Raw genomic sequence first — 14,889 nt, 5'->3', positions numbered from 1 at the left:
ACAGGGTCACATAGAGGATGTCTCTGTGGGGACAACCAGGCAGCAAGATGCAGTGTCTATCTAGAGTAGCAGGTCTCAACTTGTGGGTCAGGTCATTACCCATTTGGCAAACCTCTATATCCAAAAATATTTACACTACATTTTGCAACAGTAGAAAAAATTAGTTATGAAATAGTAACAAATATAGTTGGGAGTCGCCACCATATAAGGAACTGTATTTAAGGTGAACTATATTTAAGGATGGCAGCATTAGGAAGGTTGAGAGCCACTGCTCTAACTGTACCTGATGGATAAAAATTTACTTAGATTTTATTTATTTTTTTGTGGATGGGTGTCTTGCTTGCATGTATGGCTTTGCTCCACTCAAGTGTCTGCTGACTGCTGGGGTCAGAAGAAGGCATAGGATCCCCTGGACCTGGAGTTACAGATGGTTGTGAAGGGCCATGCAGGTGCTAGGAATTGAACCCAGGTCCTTTGAAAGAACAGCTAGTGTTCCTGACTACTGTGCCTTCTTTCCAGCCCTTCACTTAACCTTTCTAATGTAGGAGGTGGATGATACTGTTATTGGAGGAGACAATCAGTAAACATGAGCTGATCGGGATAGTGGTATGTCCTAAACATCTGCCTCCAGGTCTATGTACAACACACTTCTGTGTTGTTGTACCACCAAGTTTCCTAGCCTCCCAAAGGAAGAACCAGGGCTCAGAAAGAGTTAGAGACTTGCCAGGGTCACATAGAGGATGTCTCTGTGGGGACAACCAGGCAGCAAGATGCAGTGTCTTCACTCATGCTTGGAGCCCTCTGTGTGCAGTGGTTGGGTGGAGAAGCAGAGGAAGCAGCCAAGGTTTCTATGGGCCTCCAGCACATCCTGATCTGTTGTGATGAATACTGCCTGAATGTACAGTGATGGTAAATGTGTCCCTCCTATACACACAGGCAACAGGAACACATCAGCTGTAAACCACAGTACTTCATGCCAAGCACAGACTAATGGATGTCAACCTTGGTTTCATCACCTTATCCTGGGTTTCCATGGGTTTTCTAGGAAATGCTGCTGGTTTGTATCAACCTCTTTGAATGGGGGAAATCCCATGTTGACAAAGGGGAAGCCACAACAAATTACAGGAAGCAGTTCTCTGATATCTGGCCCCAAGTGTAAATTATCCAGGGCAGCCCTGGTCCTGAAGCTCTCTCCTTGATTCCTTAACAGGAAGAAAATGATATCCACATGGAGGAGGGTTTTCTTGTAAATGACTTGCTCTGGGTGAGCATTCTTGACCACTTTACCTCCTCTCCTTGTTGGGAGTGTTTCCCTCTCTCCTTACCTTAACTAGGGAAGTCCTATAGAAAGTCCTTAACATCCACTGGGGGGATGTTATGATGATCCACCCAGAGAGACAGCAGTAGGCTGCCCTGCATGCCCATGTGTGGTGATGACATCAAAGCCAGAATTCAGAACAATCAGTGCCACACATCCTATTATTATTCTGCCTCTTCATTCCCCCATAACTGAGTGCAACTCCTAGGTCTTGCCTCAGGAAGCCAGGCATGTGGTAGCCTCTCTGTGACTCCCCTGTCAGCACTCCTTAGTGGGCAGGTAGGCATGAAAGCCAATCAACATATGTTTCTGTAATTAAGTCCCTTAGAATAGGACTTTGATCTCTCAGAACAGAAAGAGCCCTGACTAATACAGAGGGATTTTAGACAGTATGTGGAATGCTGAGCAGTGTGAACTGGTAGGAAGAGGAGACTCCTGGGAGGTGTTGGAGCCTAAAGGGACATTCTCATATGTGTTCTGTCACCCAGCACATCTCCTAGGTGCTCCTATGCTGTGTCCCTGTGTTGTGTCCCTGTTCCAAGTGTGGTCCTTTCTAGGAACACCCTCTAATCCTCAGTTGTTTACTGCTGATTATATAAGATACTGTGTGAAGTCCTTATCCAAATAAGGTGCTTACAGTAACACAGAGGCAAAACCTCTATTGTTAGAAAAATCAGACTGGTTGGCCCAGCTTCAGGAGTTCCAGAAGTCTGAACAGAGATATAAATGTCCCTTTGGGTGACTCTGAGAGCCCAGCTGTGAGGTTGGAAGGTGACAGGAAGGACAGGTAGGGTGATCTGGTGCCTCACCAAGCTCGGGAAAAGACAGGAGAGACCCACTGTACTTTCCACTGGCATCCTTCAAGCATGCCCTGACCAAGATCCAGATGACTAACATTTTTACTTTCATTTTAGTCGGAGTTGAACCCATGTTACTGAAATTCCCTTTGTCTCTATTCCTGAGGTCCTTAGTGCTCCATCCCCTTTTTTTCCAGGGAACCTATCAGGCCTATGCTTTCTTTAATTGCCTTCGTCTCTATTCCTGAGAACCTTAATGTTCTGTCCCCTTTTTTCTGGGGAACCTGTTAGGCTTATGCTTTTCCCTTCGTCTCTATTCCTGAGAACCTTGGTGCTCCATCCCCCTTTTTCCCAGGGAACCTGTCAGGCCTATGATTTCTTTAGTTCCGAAATTCCCTTCGTCTCTATTCCTGAGAACCTTAGTGCTTCGTCTCTATACCTGAGAAGCTTAATGCTTCGTCTCTATTCCTGAGAACCTTAATGCTTTGTCTCTATTCCTGAGAACCTTAATGCTTCGTCCCCTTTTTCCAGGGAAACTTACAGGCCTGTGCTTTCTTTAAATACTGTTGCTTACGCTGTTTACTAAGGTTTCCTTACCTCTGTTTACCAAAATTTCCTACAATTGTTTACTAAGGTTTCCTTACTGCTGTTTACTAAAATTTCCTACTGTTGTTTACTAAGGTTTTTCCTATCGCTATTCTTACCAAAATTTCCTTACCTCTGCTTACTAAAATTTTCTTACTTACCTTTGCCGACCGACGCGATGAGTTCCCCATTCCCATACTGGCCACCATTTGTCGTTAGTCCTCCGAGCCAGCAGTGACACGAACGACATGGACACCAAGTTGGGTTCACACAGCAACCTCTTTACTTTCTACTACTTCTACTCATGGCAAGGGCTAAAACTACTCACTACTCTACTTCTGCCTTCTACCTAGGGCAAGGGCTAAAATAACACCTCCTCACTACTCACACCAACTCACCTCCTTCTAGCCCCACCCCACCTCATCCAATCAGAATTCACACACGCTCCAGGCACAAGCTTAGGTCATTCACAGATAGGCTGACATGTCTGGATCACCAGGAACTGTCCAGCCTGGCAGGCAGCCCACTCATGCAGCCTCACTGTGCATGCTAGGGCAAGGCAGTAAACAAGTGGGTTTCATGGGGCCTGGTCCGTACCTGCTTCCCGCAGCTCATGACAAACATTGAGGATAATGGGCAGGTAGCTTTGTCACATGACCCTTGAGCATCAGGTATGGAGGCATTTCTTACCTGTGGGCTGAATTGGGGCACAGTGTCTAGGCAGAGCTTGAGAACTGAAGGATGAGGTCAAGCCCACCTTTGCTTTGCAACAATGAGTGTGCCACTTTGCCTTTCTGAAATTCAGAGGGCATATTAGTGCCCGCCACAATTTTGTCTACCTACACATAATCCAGATAAAATCTTGTCACTCATTGCATACCATTTGCATATCTGTTAATAGGGTAGCAATAAAAAGGTACAAAATGTGTAAGCACATTTTTACAGAAACCTGAAAATATAAGTGTGATGGTTTGTATATTCTCAGACCAGGGAGTGGCACCATCTGGAGGTGTGGCCTTGTTGGAATAGGTGTGGCCTGGTTGGAATGGGTGTGTCACTGTGGGTGTGGGTATAAGATCCTCACCCTCATTGCCTAGAAGTCAGTCTTCCACTAGAAGCCTTTGGATGAAGACATAGAACTCTCAGCTCCTCCTGCACCATGCCTGCCTGGATGCTGCCATGCTCCCACCTTGATGATTATTGACTGAACCTCTGAACCTGTAAGCCAGCCCCAATTAAATGTTGGGTTTTTTTTTTTAATAAGACTTGCCTTGGTCATCGTGTCTGTTCACAGCAGTAAAACCCTAACTAAGACAATAAGTAATAGCAATTTGTGGACTGGAATGTGGGGACCATTGCATTTTTTGGGATGACTACAAAGACAGATGGAGTTTGGGGTCTAAGTGATGGAAATAACCTTGCAGGTCTAAGTTAGACCCCAGCCTGAGGATAGGATGAGAGTTTGGACATGCTTTCCCTCCTGCATGCTGCTGCTGTCCCAAGGCAAAGCTGTCACTCAGGAAGCATGGCATGTAAAACTTCATCTGTTCCATGAAAAGTCAATTATCTCTTCCCAGACATTGCCTTCCCTGGGTGATAGGTGGGAGCTATTAGCGTGCCCTTGGCAAAGACCTTGCCATGTTTTAATTCTGTCTTTCTGGCTGGACTATCCCTGGCCCAGACCCCTCTGGTGACCCAAGTCTGGGATCTGCCAACTCTGTGGAAACCTCCCAAACTCACTTAGACCCCCAAAGTCTCTCCTGTGGGCTGTGGAGGGACCTCAGTGCCCTTGGCTCTTGTTACTCTCCTATGTGGCTTTTGTTAATCATCTGTGATCAGAGCAGTTTATACAAAGAACTTTAACAGCAGGAGATGAAACAAATACCTCCCTGATGTGGGCAGAGCCCTGTGCTGGTCCTTTTTTTTGCAGAGCAACCCTGGACATCTTCACCTTGTGACCATGACAATGGAGCAAGCTGGTTGCTGAGTCCTATTTGAGATCACATTCTATTTTAGTCAACCCAGGCATGCAGCTGTAAATAGTCTCAGTGGGACTGACTGACCATCCAGCTTCCACAGAGAAATCTTTAATGCTCAAGCTAGGAAGAGGGAGGTCCGTGGGGGTGGCCAGGCTGCAAGGCCAGGCCTACTCCTGACTTTTTTTCTGGGAGAAGTGGCATTTTTGTATCACTATCCTTCTTCTTGGTAGTTATCAAGATGGTAAGGAGGGCTCTGAAGTGCTATCTCCAAGAGCAGGTAGGCTTCTGGCATGTTCCTCCCATGGACAAACCAAATAAGGCTGTGGCTTCTCCCATCTAATTTAAGCAGCTTGTTTTTATTCCCTTGCCAAGGAAGGTGCACTGTGCACTGTGCAGCCAGCTTAGTTTGAAACCTAAAAAGACATATTCCTTTAGCTTAGGTTATATCACCTCCATATGGACCCTGATCTTTAGAGTCTGACTTATATAGAACATTCACAGAAGGACAACCAGACAGCAGGGAAGCTCCTGTGCTTGCAGAAGGGCGAGCACCACTTTGAAGTAATGTTAGCTCACAGAGCCAGCTGACTCTTGTTTGTAAGGTGTGCGAGGAAAGCCTACTTCTCAGATAGTTAAAATGGTGAAGTATGACAGAACACAGGCCACACTTCATTTCTGTGGCGGTTTGAAAGAGAAATATCCCCTAGAGCAGTGCTTCTCAACCATCCTGATACTGTAACCCTTTAATACAGTTCCTCATGTTGTGGGGACCCCCAACCATAAAAGTATTTCACTGCTAATTCATAACTGTAATTTTGCTACTGTAGTGAATCATAATGTAAATATCTCATATGTGATCCATATGAAAAGATCATGTGACTCCCCACAAGGGGTCGCCACCCAGGGCTTGAGAACCACTGCCCTATAGGTTCAGGGATTTAAACAGCAAATCTCCAGTTGGTGCTGTCAGAGGAAGTTCAGGAGGTATAGCTTTGATGGAGCAAGCATAGCATAGGGGTGGGCTTTCAGAGTTTATAAATGCTCTCCACTTCCACTTTTGCTCTTGTCCTCTTTCTGAATGGAGTTGAAGATGTGATCTTTCAACCTCCTCTTCCTCCTTCTGTGCCTGTCACTTGTTGCTGTGCCTTCCTGCCATGGGAGACTTGTATCCCACTGTAGCTATGAGCTAAAATGAACCCTGTCTTCCATGAGTTGCTTTTGGTGAGGGGTTTTGTTATAGCAACAGAAAAGCAATGAACCCACTTTCCCTTTCTATCATCCCAAGGGATCTGCTTTCTAAGGAATTGATGGGGAAAAACACAGAACATAGATTTTTGCTTCTATGAGGCTTAGTGTGCCAGCTTAGACTTATTACCTTGGAAATTCCTCCTTTTTACTGTATGGCTAGATATGCAATGATAGGCCTTGGTTTCTCTCTGGAGAAACATAAGCAGCATCTACTCCCTCCTCCTAAGTCCCCAATGACAAACCAACATAGGTTTCTACTGAGGATCATCCAGCAGAACCAATGAGTTTACTGAGGTTATGTCCTGGTTAGTTTCTTCTCAACTTGACACAAGCTGGAGTCAAACAGAAAGAACCACAATTGAGAAAATGCCTCCATCAGATTTACTATACGCAAATCTGTAGGGTTTTCTTGAATGATAATTGAGAGAGGACGACCCAGCCCACCTTGGATGGTGTTCCCCTAAGCACATGCTCTTGAACAGCATAAGAAAAGAGGTTGAGCAATCCATGGGAGCAAGCCAGTAAGCGGCATACTTCTATGGCTTCTTTTTCAGTTCCTGCTTACAGGTCCCTGCTTTTAGTTCTGCCCCGACTACCTGTCAAGATAGACTACAAGCTGTATGATGAAATAAACCCTTTCCTCCCCAAGTCACTTCCTTTAATGGCAGTCTATCCCACCAATAGAAAACAAACGAAGCAAACAATTTCCTTACAGTGTGGGGGTGAAGAGTTACAAGCAGGTACACGGGTGACCCCTAAGAAGGCGCACTGGAAACTCTTCACACAGCACATCTGATACATCCCATCTAACTACATCCCCTCCTCAGCCATTGTGCTTTAGTAATCCCTAAGCCCCAGACTAAGTACAACTGGGGCAGAATTGAATTAAATGCCTGCAAGGAGAACCTGGAATATCACCTAAGGGTCCAGGGACTCCTTTTCTGAGGGAGGGCTAGCATTCCACAGGTTGCTTCTGATGGTCCCCTGAGAGAATGCATGGTTGATGAGGGAGAATGCAAGATAAAGATGATGTCTCTTTTGTTCAGAGGGCTGTGTTCTACAACAATGTTCACCTGCTAAAGGCCCTCTGGCCAGCATTCCAGTACCATGTTTCCTGCTATTCAGCTTAGTCCTTGGGATCCAGCCCTCTGGGTTAGGGTCAGAGATCAGTACCATTCACAGTAGCAGCAACAGGTGTGGGACTGAATGACCCAGGTCTATCTTCTGAAGGCTCCTTTCTACTTCTCATGCCAACTGTTCTTCATCTTTGAGTCCAGCACTTTGGTAAGCCTGATGACAGAGGCTTGGACACCAATGTTTTTGCACCAAAAAATTTTGTCACCCAGTAATCCCGTCTTTTTTTTTTTCTTTCTGAGAATTTGTGTTCCAGACATGGAAAACTTAGCATTACTCTATACAAGAACTGATCCTTGTAAGCAGATGTTTATCATGAAGGAATAATCATCAGGCTGCTTAGTATAATTATTTTATATATGCTAAACTCTTTTCAAAAGATAGCTATGAAATTAAAAGATTGAAAGCAATCCCATCTACCAAGTACTTTTGAAAGCATAATAAATTTGAATGGTAGCAAACCCCTTAGACATGAACACCATAGACCACACTAAAGCATCCATAACAGTAGAGAGCCTAGGGTAACAGGTTTCATGTAAAATAGATCCCTAATGACTAGGGAGTGTATCCCAGGGGAGTCCTGGTATGTAATGTAAATACAAACTGTATTCTATATTTGTTTGTTTGTAATAATAGGATCTCAATATAACTATGGCTGACCTCCAACTTGCTGCAAGGAGGAAAATGGCCTTGAACTTTGAACTTGCCTCCACCCTCCAAGGGCTGGAATGACAGGCCTGTACCATCCCCACTCCCACATTGTGCAGTGCTGGGACTTGAAGCCAGGACTGAGTGAGCACTCTACCAACTGAGCTCTAACCCCAGTCAGTCAGACGTGCATTTGTTCGCTGAACAGATCTCGAAAGAGTTAAGAGCCTGGATACCAAGTGCTCCCTCCACCATGAGCTTTACTGTTCTGACCACACTTCCTTTTACATCCACAGCCTTTTACACTTCCTTTTACATCCATTTTACATTTCATCCTTTACATCCTTTTACATCACACTTCCTTTTACATCCATCAGCAAAGATGTTAGGTGCATTTCGAGTTTGAGTCCCAACCTGCTTCTTCCTAAACTGATTAATCTCAACTAAAGACTGACAGAATTTACTCACAAATTCAATCAAGCTTCTCACCCAACTACACCTTCTGGTTTTCAAACCTCACAATCTTTACTATGTCTAGGCCATGGGGAGCTGTTTTCATCATGGCAAACTTATCTATTTCTCTTATTTCCAATGTCACCCATAGGCCATGTAGCCCAGGAAATCTGCAGGTCAATCTTGCCAAATGTGAAGGACAAGGGGACCCTTCCTCCCCATAGTTCCATGACACAGTCTGCATGGCCTTTTGCCCTGCTTCACTAAAGCCTACTGTGAGTTTACACCTCTCATGTAGGTCTGTGTTCAAGAGACTTCTATTCCAAATCATGCAATATTGGGAGAATGCTCAAAACCCCCCCTCCTTGGGCTAAGGAACAGCTCAATGGCAGAGTGCTTGTCTGGCAAGCTGAAGACCCTGGGTTTGACTCCCCAGGACAACAACAGCAGCAGCCAAACCTAACCAACTCAATAAAAATAAACCCTCTTCCCCTTTCCTGTAGAAGCCTGTTTGTGGAATATTGAGCAACACACAGGGTCCACCTATCCCTTACAATATTTTTGGGACTTAGATGGACAGTGTCCTCCAGTAGAGAAAGACAGTGAATAAAGGCATTTTCTATGATTTAAAGGAGGATCTTTCTGTACTCTCACCACACACACACACACACACACACACACACACACACACACACACACACACACACGTATAAATGTATCCATTCAAAGGATACAATTAAATCAAGTGCTGGGTTTTAGGGAAGCTGAAAGGATTATATACCTGATCTGCTGCAAACTCATCTAGTGACAAAGACAGACCTGTGAGTGGAGAGTGCTGTATGTCACTCATATTTACATCACTGTGATGAAATGAAAGAATCAATTTAGGAGGAAAGAGTTAGTTTTTGGCTCATGGTTTCAGTCCATGGTTGCTTGGCCCTGTAGCTTTGGGCATCTAGCAACTTAGTGCATCATGGTAGCAGCTTGTAGCAGGTTTACCATGGCAGAGAAGCCGGGAAGGAAAGGGGAGCAAGGTCCCAACAGTGTCTCAAAGGCATGTTCCCAGTGATCTAACTTTCTTCCTCAGGCCACACCTAGAGGAGCAATTCTTCAAAACTTGGTTCTTTGGCAGACATTTCACATCTAAACTACCACATGCTATAATAGAACAAGGTACTATGGGAAGTGCCTCAGATATGCTCAACATGGCAAGGGAAGGAGTGCTCTTGAATTTTAAAGCTTGCAAGCTGAGTTTTGAACTGTGGGAATGAATTCATCAGGTAGACTGAAGTGGAAGTCAGCCCTAGTGGATGAAAGGTTGGTTGGCTTCTGTTGAGCACAGAACACCATGTGGTAATCTGGGTTCAAGGCGTTCTTTTTTGTTTTTTGTTTTCTCGGGACAGTGTCTCACTATGTAGCCCCGATTGACCTGGAACTCACTATGGAGATCAGGCTGGACTCAAACTCACAGAGATCTATCTGCCTCTGCCTCTCAAGTGCTGGGATTCAAGGCATGTACCACTATGACTGCATTTCAAAATGTTCTTTCATTCCCAATCAGGAAGATACTTTGAAAATGCAAACCTTCTTGAAGTGGTTTGGTGACTTTCCATGAGCAGACAACCTGAGTTTGATCCTGTGACCTAAATCTTGGGAAGATAGAACAACCAATTCCTGCAAGTTGCCCTCTGACCTCATGCTAGGGCAAATGCACACTCCCTAATATGTATGCTCCAGCCCCCCAACTCCCAAACACTAATTGTGTAATGATAAATAAAGCAGGAACTGGGGCTTGATAGATGGCTCAGTGGTTAAGAGCACTAACTGCTCTTCCAGGGGACCTGAGTTCAATTTCAAGCAACCACATGGTGGCTCACAACCATCTGTAATGAATTCTGATGCCCTCTCCTAATGTGTCTGAAGACAGCTACAGTGTACTCATATACATACAATAAGTAGATACACCTTTAAAAGAAATAAAGCAGGAACTGAATGAGGAAATGCCTGAGTCAATAGACTATGGTTCAATCTCTGGGTACAAGCAAGGTTGAAGGAGAAGTGAGGCAGCACAGTCAGGCATTCTGGGCCATGAAGGATCTCTTAGAGCATATTGAAGAATTTGGGGTTTATTCGTAGACTTTAGGGAGACCCTGGAAGATTTTGAGCCACTTAAAACTACATTTGCTTTTTAGAAGGGTCACTATGGGAAAGAGTCTGACACCCAGTAAACAGGGTGATTGGAAACTTGATTAACCCAGAGATAGGAAGATTTATTATAAAATAACACTTGCAGATGAGTAGAGACCGAAATGGATAAGGGCACAGTGGGAAATGAAAGCTCAGGACTACAATGTCTGTGGATAATAAACTGAAATATCCAATCCAATGACACGTGGATTCGTTGCCAACTGATTGTCATTAGTTGAAGAGGAAGAGCCCGGAAAGTGGTGCTGAAGCTTCTGCTTAGATAACTAGAGGGAGAAGAACAAAGACAGTGAACAGTGGGCAGGAGAAGTGTCCACTCCCTGTGGGTTGGCAACCACTGGGACCTCCGTGAAAGTCAACATGTTTTACTGAACCAAGTAGTTAATCTGACAAGGGACCCGTTCAAGTCAGGGGTACCATTACTGTGATGAAACAGCATGACCAAAGCATCTTGGGGGAGAAAAGGGCTTATTTGGCTTAGGCTTCCACCTCACGGTTCATCATCAAAGGAAGTCAGAACAGGAACTTGAGCAGGGCAGAAACCTGGAGTCAGGAGCTGATGCAGAGGTCATGAAGGAGAGAGTGCTAGTTATTGGTTTGCTCCTCCTGGCTTGCTCAGCCGGCTTTCTTATAGAACCCAGGACTGCCAGCCCAGAGATGACAGCACCCTCAATTGGCTGGGCCCTCCCACATCTAATTATGAAATTGCCTTAATTTCTTCATTAAGAAAATGCGTTACAGCTGGATCTTATGGAAGCATTTTCTAAATCTAGATTTCTCCTCTCAGATGACTCTAGCTTGTGTTAAGTTGACATAAAACTATCCAGGACAGGATCTGTAGGATCAGACTTCAGACAAGTGAGTAGCCTGCTTATATGTGTGATGATTCCCCTGAGACATGAAGGATGGAGGTTATTCCTGGCTTGCCATCAGTGCTCTTCCTGGTTCACAGTAGTGAGCAGCATCTTCCAGGGATGCTGCTTGTTCCTAAAAGCTCCAGGCTGGATCACTGTGCTATCTTTTTTGGAACAAGGAACAAAGACCACATTGATCATCTGGCAACCCTGATGTCAAATCCCTTGGTCTTGGCCTTGCTGGACTGCGATCTCCAGCTAATTACTCAGAGGGACCCAGAGAGCCTGCCTAACCAGACATTTCTACGGGTCTGGCCCATGCAGGGACCTTCTTTGCCACACTCAGGGGTTCTACCCATGGGAGGGTTCAGGGCATGACCCTGGGAAGGCTGGGAACCCTTAGGAAACTTTGACCAGGACAGGAGCTAGCTGCTTCTGCGTTCACTTCTTGGCACTAGTAAGTGGGACTCACCAAAATGCAATGCAGAGTCAGCCAGTGAGATCAGCATTGGCTGTGAAGCCCAAGCTGAGTTGGAGAGGTCAGGAGAGAGAGGAGAGGAGTACTGGAACAAACAGAAAAGGAATGTAACCCTGTTTTTTAAGCACTAACAAAAAAGGGAAAGTTTGGGGGCAAAGTGCCTGGTTCCCCAATGCTGTCTGGGAGAATTATGCCCAACCCTCAGGCTGTTAGAGTTAGTTTTCCAAGCAAATCAAAAAGCCTCAGGAAAACAATCTATACGCTTTTTGCAAAGAGAGCCCCCCAACCCCAGGGCATCAGACACTAGGAATTCCACTGCACTGAGAAAACAGTCTGTAGGGACTAGGTCGCCTCTGTGATTTGAGCATTGCTTCCACTTACAGGTAGCTCAAAATCATACAAGCAAATCCCTCTGCCTCAAACACATACCAGAAGAGCAAAGGAGTGATCCAAGCATGGATATTAGACACTTTCAGCTCCACTGGGAACACTTTTGGTCTTAAAATTTTTTCTCATTATGTTTGTGTGAGCATGCACTAATGTGGAAATAGAGAACACTCTTCATGACTTGGTTCTCTCTTCTACCATGTTGGTTCTGAGAACTGAACTTAGGTCACCAGGCTTTGTGGCAAGTGTTTTTCCCTACTTTTTGGCCATGTTTGTTCTTGAGTCATTATTTTGTAGATGAATCCTCAGAGGTTTGCTGGATTGTGGGCTCTGGAATGGGCTCACTGCTCACTTACCTCCAAGAATGACCCCATGCCTGCCTACACTCATAAAGAAATTCCCAACACTCTGGCTTTGAGCTTCTCCACCTAACTGCCACATAAAGCTTCTGAATTTTGTTTGATGGAAAATCCTGGAAATCCTATTAAGCATACAAGCTACCTGAGCTCCTCTCCTGAAGACTAATTTTAAAGGTCTAAATAAGGCCTCCCAGAATCTAGATTTGGAAAATGGGGTCAGGGCAAGTGTACTTATTGGGCAAGCATGACTTGAGTTCAAAGCCGATCACACATGTGGAGAGGAATTTTAATTCAGCAGCATGGCAGCTCTGGCACGGGATCACATCCAAAGATATGATCATGGCTTTGACCATGGTCATTGCAACCAGTAGGTGAGAAAAGATGCTGAGGACTGTACCTATGTCAATCCAAGAGTGGAGAGGTCTAGGCCGGCCATGAGAAAAGACACAGCATTCTCAACAGGTGTTGAGGGGAGATATTGCTGGACTATTCTGTGTGCTGGAGTTTATAGCCCATCCTTGGATTATACTTCTGAAATAACGTGGGGCTGCTGTTGATGGAATGAATCCTGAGGTGAGCACCCACATGGCAGTTCACGACTGTCTGTAACTCTAGCTCGAGGAGATCAGACATCCTAACACAGACATTCATGCAGGTGAAATACCAGTGCACTACAATGAAAACGAATATTTTCTTTAAAAAAAAAAAAGAAAACTATTGTGGAAAAATGGAGAAAAAGATAGACATGAGCTCTCGACTGCTGGTCATGGTGGGTTTTTTCCTCAGCAATAGGAAGTAACTAATATGACTGCTGTCCTTATGAAAGGACAAATGTGGAATGCTTGCCCAGTTCCAACTAGGCTGTCCTCTCATTCTGTGGTCTAACAATTCCAATGCTCCCTTACCAGACCTTCCCTTACATTCATTCTATTTTCATCTACTTATCCAGCTAAAATTATCTTCTAGTATCTGTCTCTATTAACTACAGATCTCCTGTATGACAATCAATCTCTGTGATATCTTCCTCTATGATCTAGATGTGTCATCTATTTCATCTGCATTTTGGTTTTGTTTTATTTTTAGTTTTTTTTTAATATTTTTTAGTACATATTTTCCTCAATTACAATTCCAATGCTATCCCAAAAGTCCCCCATAGCGCCCCCCACTTCCCTACCCAGCCATTCCCATTCTTTTGGCCCTGGCATTCCCCTATATTGGGGCATATAAAGTTTGCAAGTCCAATGGGCCTCTCTTTCCCGTGATGGCCGATTAGGCCATCTTTCGATACATATGCAGCTAGAGACAAGAGCTCCGGGGTACTGGTTAGTTCATCATGTTGTTCCAACTATAGGGTTGGAGATCCCTTTAGCTCCTTGGGTACTTTCTCTAGCTTCTCCATTGGGAGCCCTGTGATACATCCAATAGCTGACTGTGAGCATCCACTCCTGTGTTTGCTAGGCCCCTGCATAGTCTCACAAGAGACAGCTAAATTTGGGTCCTTTCAGCAAAATCTTGCTAGTGTATGCAATGGTGTCTGCGTTTAGAAGCTGATTATGGGATGGATCCCTGGATACGGCAGTCTCTAGATGGTCCACCCTTTCATCACAGCTCCAAACTTTGTCTCTGTAACTCCTTCCATGGGTGTTTTGTTCCCAATTCTAAGAAGGGGCACAGTGTCCACACTTTGGTCTTCATTCTTCTTGAGTTTCATGCGTTTAGCAAATTGTATCTTATATCTTGGGTATCCTAAGTTTTGGGCTAATATCCACTTATCAGTGAATACATATTGTGTGAGTTCCTTTGTGATTGTGTTACCTCACTCAAGATGATGCCCTCCAGGTCCATCCATTTGGCTAGGAATTTCATAAATTCATTCTTTTTAATAGCTGAGTAGTACTCCATTGTGTAAATGTACCATAATTTCTGTATCCATTTCTCTGTTGAGGGACATGTGGGTTCTTTCCAGCTTCTGGCTATAATAAATAGGGCTGCTATGAACATAGTGGAGCATGTGTCCTTCTTACCGGTTGGGACATCTTCTGGATATATGCCCAGGAGAGGTATTGCTGGATCCTCTGGTAGTACTATGTCCAATTTTCTGAGGAACCTCCAGACTGATTTCCAGAGTGGTTGTACAAGCTTGCAATCCCACCAACAATGGAGGAGTGTTCCTCTTTCTGCACATCCTCGCCAGCATCTGCTGTCACCTGAATTTTTGATCTTAGCCATTCTGACTGGTGTGAGGTGGAATCTCAGGGTTGTTTTGATTTGCATTTCCCTGATGATTAAGGATGTTGAACATTTTTTCAGGTGCTTCTCTGCCATTCGGTATTCTTCAGGTGAGAATTCTTTGTTCAGTTCTGAGCCCCATTTTTTAATGGGGTTATTTGACTTTCTGGAGTCCACCTTCTTGAGTTCTTTATATATATTGGATATTAGTCCCT

This window comes from Mus caroli, unplaced genomic scaffold (genome assembly GCF_978045245.1).
Source record: "Mus caroli unplaced genomic scaffold, Mus_caroli_1 scaffold_14, whole genome shotgun sequence".
Lineage (NCBI taxonomy): Eukaryota > Metazoa > Chordata > Mammalia > Rodentia > Muridae > Mus > Mus caroli.
This window is presented reverse-complemented; position numbering follows the sequence as displayed.